An 8622-nucleotide genomic window follows, 5' to 3' on the forward strand; every position below is an offset into this window, starting at 1 on the left:
TGGATTGGTTTGAATCAGTCCATGTTTTCCACTGTGACTGCTTTAACTAAAAATATGGCGCTGCGCCTCCACAGCATTATCTGCAAGAGTGGTGGTACATAGGTAGCCCATTTTGTCTCAGTTTTAGGTAAATGCGTTTTGTAAAAAAAAAAATGGACACTTGGAACTGAAAGATCAATATTATATGAGGCAGCCAAAAATCACGATATATTGGCAAAAAGATTTTTTTCCTACATTTGACCCAAATGACAACAGTGTATTGAGGCAAAGGTTCACTTTGCACGTGGACAATGACCACAATATGTTCTTTATCAAAGCATATTTGTGTGTTTACATGGCCAGCAAAAAGGCTGCAACTAATTCCTATCAATAAATGATGGCAAGACAGGAAGACTTATGTTCAATTCAATTAAATTCAGTTCATTTATTTATAGCCAATTCACAACACGTCATCTCAAGGCACTTTGCAATTCAACCAGTCAAATACAATCAAATTTATTCAAAGTTTTCTATCCAAGGAAAACCAGTTGATTGCATTGGTTCATTGACTCAAAGGCAATCGCTCTCACCAAGCATGCTTGTAGCAACAGTGGAGAGGAAAACTCCATTTTAACAGGAAGAAACCTCCAGCAGATCCAGGCTCAGTGTGAGCGGCCATCTGCCGAGGCCGACTGGGGTTCAAGGAGACAGAAGCACCCATATGGAAAGAAATTGGCAGAGGATCTTCATCAGTCTGATTGAACCTGAGCTAATTCACAAAGAGCAATTTTAGTTTAATACATTGTGCTGCTCTGTCCAATAAATTACATTAAAATACACTAAAGTTGCAGTTTATAACTGATGAAAGGCGCATAATTTAAAGCTGTTTTAACATTTGGGAAAGACTCTCTATCTCTCAATACTTGCCAACATACAATGCATTGTTCACTTTTTTACTTTAACACTGTTAAAAAGTTAAAACCAAGTCTTTCATGAGAGATGTGTTCCTAAGAGCAATGTTTGTTTGCAACCATCTGAAAATAATCTTTAAGTTCTGGAAGGCCTCACTGCAGCATTTACTGGCACATGTGACATGTTAGGGTATTTCATGACAATGGATTTAGGCCGATTCCTCGACCACTGACCAAGTTCAAAAGCACTGTCTGGAGAGGGAGTAGTTGGAAGAAAAAAAAGGAACGAGAAAGGATAAACTTCCTGTGGGAGGAATGTAGCTGCTACCCATCACAGCTGGAATCTGTGGGGTCACATACCAGTGGAATGGTAAATATTTAACATTTAATTTCCTTGCTGTAAGGTAGACTGGACACAGAACAGCCAGCAACCTTCGTACTGAGGGTTTGAAAAACATAGATTGGCAGTCATGGTGGAAAAGAGGTATAAATCCAAGACAGACTATTAAAATATTTAGACAACATTTCCACAATCTCATCAATGTATATCAACAGTGTTTGTATTTTTCTCTTTACATGTCCTTACATATTTTTCATGTAAAATACTCATGCATATCTACGCTCCAGTTGCATTACAGTTAACTCCGTCCTTTAAAAATATGAAAATCACAAAATTCACTGTAATGGTGCAAAAACCTGAGAAGTAAAGCAAGCAGGGACGAAGCAAGGACACAAGAAAGAATGAAAGTAAGGATGAAACAGGGAAAGACCAGACAGAAAGTTATAGTTACAGAAATAACAAATAGACCCATGAAAGGAAGGAAAAAGGAAAATACAGTAAAATCAAGACGCAATAATGGAAAAAAGATATTGAGACATGAAAAGAGGGAGACAAGTGAGAGACTCAAGGAATGTAGGCTGGAGACCATAGATTAAGGAGAAATACCAGGATTTGCACCAAGAAAGAATGGGGATTAAAACAGGAAAACAAGATAGAAGGAAGACCGAAAGGAACAAAGTAGTAGACTATGAATAAAAAGAGGGAAGGAGGTCTGCCTCCTCCCTGGTGTCCTGGAGGAGACAGGGAACCAGGAACATTGGATCAGTTAAAGAAAGAATGATGAAAGGAGGAAAGGGAATGAAAGAAGGAGGGGATGACAAGACTAAAGCCAGGGCTGTTTCCGAACGTCTACCCTAACCCCTAAATCCCTCAATCACTATATAGAGCGACGACTATATCGTACATATATGAGGTGCATACAATGGATGGAGATGGTCAAATGACAGACCTGTCAAACTTAGTCCAGACAACAGGAAAGATAAGAAGCCACCTCAAGGCAAAGGAGAATGATCACATCTATGACAATTTCTTAAGGAGGCAGAGGGCATTCAGGTGCAAGATAGACTGAATACCAAAATCAGCGAGGCTGGATTCACAACCTGCATCAGTGAACAGTTACATTACCCTTTCAGCTCAGGAATGTCTATGTTTAGTCTATTTTGACCAAAAAATCTGTGGCTGAGGCATCCTTTGTTATTTCACTCAGGTCATGGACTTACACTTTGCTTCTCCCAAACACTAAACCTGTTTCTGCAGATTCGTGGTAGTAATTTGAAGGACTTGTTACTGATCAATGCATTAAAAGTCTGGTTTAGACACATTGAGCTGCTCCACCTTACTGAATGATGTTATTAATTCTAAGCCTACAAACATTAAATGCTGAAATAGAAGGCAGAGGACATTTCAACAATCATGAAAGGAGGAAGCATTATGTATGTTTTTTTTATTAAAAAAACATCTCAAATACATTTTGTGTTGTTTTCTGTAGCTTTAAGCTAGAATGTTAGATGAATCGTCTGGAATTATCTTAAAGTATAATATTTTTTCTTCTTTTTTACAGGAATCAGAATCAGAGAGTTGAGTTCCCGGTCCTTTGGCCTGCTAAAGGTCTATCTCAGGCTAACAGGAGGGCTGTGTTATAGAGCATTTCTCCCAAGGTGTGTGTAAGATCTTTACTTCTGGTAAAGGTAGAATTAGTTACTGTTAAAGCATTGTGGAACAGCTGTGGATTATTTCCTTGAATTTGATAAAAGACCTACCCTCTCCACTTAAAAGAAAATGCACATGCACAAGCCTATTTCTCCTCGAACACGCGCGGATCACCTACCTGTTGGTCCACTGCGCGGTGCCTGCGCCATCTTCGTTGTTAAGACTGATTTATACTTTGAAACTAGGCCGTCTGCATGTGTGTCGCAGTGAACAAAAAGATGTCCCCGCCCCCCTCCGCAGACACTCCACTGCACCTCTCCCAAATTTCCCAAATTGTGGCCGGCTTGTTATGTTTTTATGACCGAAATTGTGGAAAACGAGTTGGAACAGCAAGAACAGCGAGATGCGCGAGAATGCTGGGAACCTTTTTCCACCTGGATCTCCGTTATTTTTCACCGTCATGTCCCTCTGTTGTCGGAAAAACTTGCCCCACTTCCTCACCGCCTTGGCCGTATCTAGACCCACAGCGTATAGCGCAGACCACGCTTCAACTCTGGGTATAAATCAAAAATGTTTGCGTCAAGTTCACTACGACAGCGGGTCACTGTGACAGCAAATCCCATAATGCTTTGCGAGGAGGGCTCAAAGATATTTCTGCCTCTTGGGAAGCTTTTCTTTTCTTCTCATACACTTGGTAGACAGTGTTTCACTTATGACCCTCGGCCATTTTCAAAGAACCGCGGTAAGAAAGGTGAGCTTCAATGACCATCTGAAACTGTAGCTCACCACTGATACTGTATACGTCTTAAAACTGCGCATGCGCAGAAGATAGCTAACGGGGCAAGCATGTAGGACGGCCTTACTTAAACGTATCACCAGAATGATTAACAATTAGGACGACCACTTATTCAGATGATCCACCAGGAAATAAAAGATTGTCCTCTATACCATTAAAGAGTATATTTACTGTCTGACAATGTTAACTAACTGTATGTATAATGTAGGAAGTCAACAATAAGTCTCAATCTCAGATGAGACACTGAACATGCTAATTGGAGGTGAAAATGCTCTATTGGACTTAGTCTTGGGCATAACTTTTGGTCCAGGAAGAAAATTGCATGTATCCATTTACATTTCATGTCATACTTCCAGAACCCCTAAGAGGACTGGAAGTAAATTAGTTTTGACCAAAGGCGATTCAAGGACCGAGCAGCATCAAACCTGTCACCCAGAGTGAAGGCAGGCAAGTGTGGTCTGGTCCGGTCTAGCCACTGAATGTTTTCAGAACACTAGGATAGATTTCCTAGGATAAAGTCTCTTACATAAACTTTTTTATGTAAGAGACTGGTGGATTGTCCTTGAGCAAGACCCTTAACCAACAGATGCGACTGGGGCACCTCCCAGGGTGGCAGCCTACTGCTTCCTATTGTAAAGATTAAACACTGAGGACAAATCTTCCCCCCTGTTTGCCTATAAATGGATATATTTTTTACTATTCTCTGAGCAACATGAACAAATTTCATTTGACACAGTGGTTAACAAAGTTTCAGTATAAGTGTGGCTGCATGAGCATACATTGTTCAATCAAAACACTCATAGTTTGGCTGAGAAAAACAACATTTGTGGTATTTTTAGTTGTTCTCATGGTCAACGTTTTATTCTAAAATGGAAATGATCATTATTCAAATGAATCCCATTGGAATTTCAACCAACAAACAGTGCACCAGACACATCCTGGAAATAATGTTCTCTGAAGCAGGACTTTGATATGTTGTGTAAATGCACTGGACCCTGTGTGCTGCCAGTGAGGAAACTGAACAGTCATGGAAGGGAAAGGAAAGAGGAATTACTGTGTCTGGATTCCCTCACAGATATCCCTCCAGACTGTTTAGTTGACTCACTGATGACGCAGGCTGCTGCATAGTTCTGCTATACTTCCTAGAAGCTGGGCTAAAACTAGGGGTTGCCTTGAAATTACTAAGACAGCCATCACCATGGTTCAAGTCATGGAAACTCTGAAAACACACACTCACTCATCCTTAACAGCCGGCTGCATCTTACACCAAAAAACTTGAAACATCTGGACCTTATTTTCAAATAGGGTTTATTTAGAAAATGTGGTCAGTTTCTTTGGCACAGGGACTTTCTATAAATATTTAACAGTTATGAGCTTTTATAAAAAAGTTTTAAAGAGAAGCTTTGAGCCAGCAATGCAGGTGCTAGAGACTTATATCTTGACTTTTGAGCTTACAAGAGACAGAGTAAAAGTTTAATTACTTTTAATAATAGGTAATAGTTCATTAGCTGGTGTTGCATAACCCAAACCCGATAGTTCTCCAAAACGTGGAGGTATCACTGGTGATACTTAAGCTTCCTTAAGCATAAAGAACGAGAAATAGCAGTTTTAAAGGGAATAAAAAGAATAAAATTGAAAGTTGCAGAGGGTTTAAAGCATTCTCTTTGTCACAGTGAACTCTGCATCAGTGCACAATGATCACCATGGTAGCTTCTAAAAAAAATATGCAATAGCAAAGTCTTTGGTAAAACGAGCTTTTGAAGTGTAGCGTTGCATGTTGATTTATCCAGCGAGAACAGTTAAAGGATTTGTTTAAGCCAACAATTTTCATTCATGGTCCTAATAACCCACTGTCCTGCATGTTTTAGCTGTGTCTGATCCACCACACCTGAATCATGAAGCGTTAACTTCTCGCTATATACGTACTACTATATGTATTTTATGTGATTATATTTTGTTCTGTTTAGAGCGCCTGAGGATCACAGCTCAGTTGTGTTTGTGGGAGAAACATTATCAAATCAAAAAGAAAGAAGCTGTTTTGTGTTCTTATTTGTCATCCATTCTTGTGTAATTGTACATCTGAGGCATCCTGTTTATGTGACCGTGGTTGTTCCAGGGAGGACTGGATCAAGCCCCTCACACTGCTGCAACCTAACAGCTGGGAATGGCCTTTCAGTCTGACAAGACATGCCGTTCCTATGACAAATACCAGTAGAGCAACAGTAACATGTGTCTCCCACCCCTACGAGTAGCCCTCCCCCTGCCCTCTAACCCACACATGCACATATGAACACATGCACACACAAAGCTGCGCAGTGTACTTAATGAATAGCACACTTGGGGCTGCTGTTTTTTTTTTTTTTTTCCGGAACAGCAAAAGAGGGAAGGGGGGAAAAAAAGAAAAAGAACAGCCCCCAGTGACCTCTGAGGACCATCTGAGATAATAAATCCATGACCCTGAGTTCCGGAGTGCTTTGGGCAAGGTTGGGGTGGCAAATTTCCCACTTCCACAATATCATATGTTAACAGTAATGCCTTTTAGCCCATGGGTAATGGCAAAGGAATGTGTTCTCCTCTGCCTCATCTAGGGCTGGTGGAATCTGTTGAAAATGTGCGACAGCTGTGAAACTTGGCCAGCCTCAGTCTGTGAATGCATAAGTTTTGGATTTGATCCTGGGCTGAGGAGAACATGGTTGAAGTTCAGTTTAGGGAGGGGGTGAAGGGGGGAGGCTTGTTTTTGATGAAGTTTACTTCCATATCTGATGTTTGTCAAAACAAGTCTTCTCTTCCTGTTCAGAAGACTTTCATGATAAAATAAGCTAATTCATTCAATATTTCTGTAGTTAGCTTAACGTCTTCATAGAGCATGCATTTGTATTCATTTTTGTTTTATTGAATATGACAGAAAAAGTATTCATTGGAAGTAACCCTGAGTAACTGCCTGTTTGATGGCAGTTTGCACTGATGTTGGAACACATCAGTCGGATACTTTTCATATTTGGAAGAAAAGTATCCCAAAAGCCATCATAATGTTTCTTATTGTGATGCTGTGTTCAGGATGCAGTTTGCTGTGTAATAAACTGAATTTAAGGGTATCTTGGTAAGGGGATCTTGTAACATGAGAAAATGTAAAAATGTGGTATGAACACTGGCGTTGGAGCAATCCAATAGATAAGTTAAATATCAGAGGCCTGCTCCTGCCCTCATCTGATAAGCCTATGTGAAAGATGCACCTTATGTTGTTGATGCCTCGTCGACCAGGAAACCTTCGGGGATTAAGGGCTTGCCATTGTCCGATGAGTTAAATAAAAGCTAACAAACCAAATGAAAACCAAGTTACAAACTGTTAGTATGAAAATCGATAGATAGATCCGCTGATGAACAACTGCCCTAAGTTGCCCTAAGTGGGTACGAGGAGTCTATTGCAGTTTATTTTTCCCTGTTGGGTCCATCGGTACAGGCTGCTAAACGCTTTGATCATCAGAGCACCATGTTTGAGAATATAAATCGGATAGCGAAAAGTTTCTTGAAGTATATTTTTTACAAAATTAAACCAGGTAAAAACTAAATATTTTCATTCATTATAGCTTTGTTAAGAACATATTGACAGATGAAGTTTTTTTTTTTAACTTAAATTCAACATTTTTATTTTTATTTTATAATTCTGGTATAATTACTGCTCAAAGTGGGTCGCTCTCTAAGCTAAAGGTATGTTTTAGAGTCTTTATTCTCCAGTTAATTATTAGTTGAATACTAAATTAGTTGACAACTAATTGTTTCAGCTCTAATAAAAATACAATTCACTCAGAAATATCCCTTTATCAGGGCTGCCAACTTTTCACTAAAGATTTTGAAAGAATTTGGACAGGTTTTCAGAGTATTTAACTAAAAACAAAGTGGCAAAATGTGGAATTGTTAGAGCCAAGTAAATGTTACTGTGTAAAAGTTAGTGATATGTAGATATGTGGAAAATGTTTCACACAATATACATTATTTTCTGTATTCTAAGAGAATTGAAGTAAAGAAGAATGGGCCCCACTAAAATACTTGCATTTTAAATATACTGTAAACTAAAAATTTCAAAACTGTGTAATTTTTCTATGCAAATGAATTAACATAACCAATGAAGGACAAACAGGTTATTACTGGATTACTGGGACTAAAACAGGAATCATTGCAATTGAATCCAATGCAAACGACACTGTGTAGAAAATATTTGGTAATAGGCTACAAATTAAAAAGCTTAACTCATTATCTCATTATTATTTATTTATTTATTTTTTTTTACAATTCACAAAGCAGTTAAACAATTCAGACTTTCTAGGAGGCTGTAGATTCTATAAAAATTCACCATAACACAATACAGCACTTCTCTGGATGTTTAATTTTAGTAGATGTGATGTAAATTAAGTTTTTAAGCATATTTAATGGACAAAAAGATAAGTCTTACAAAAAAGAGAACATCCCTGTGGTTTCTCCTCAATCAAACCTGGATGACTGAGTTGTTCTGCACATTCTCTCTGTGTCTTATAGCTCTTTTCTTGGGTGGCTGATCTTTTGAAAAATAAAATGCAATGGTTCTTTTTGACTTTTTGTCGATCAGCCCCGGAGCTGATGCTCGGTTCCAATGCCAGTCAGTGGCCCAGCACCTTATCTTAGTCCAGATTAGACAAGATAAACTCAAATCACGTAATAACTGCTCAGAAATATATTTTTTCAATATCTGGCGCAGTTCCCTCGGCTCCGCTGCTGTCAGCACAGTGAAAAGGTGGGCTGGGGCAAAAATAAGGACCTGATATGAACCTGGCATGTCCATGTGTGTTAGCACTAGGGTTGTGTTGAAAATGCGGACAGTTTTTTTTTTTATCACTATGGTATTTATATACATAAATAAGTGCAATGGAGTTGAGTTTTAATGTCCGTCATTTTTAATTGGGTATATGGAG

This window comes from Cyprinodon variegatus, unplaced genomic scaffold, assembly GCF_000732505.1.
Source record: "Cyprinodon variegatus isolate N-32 unplaced genomic scaffold, C_variegatus-1.0 Scaffold2, whole genome shotgun sequence".
Taxonomy (NCBI): Eukaryota; Metazoa; Chordata; class Actinopteri; order Cyprinodontiformes; family Cyprinodontidae; genus Cyprinodon; species Cyprinodon variegatus.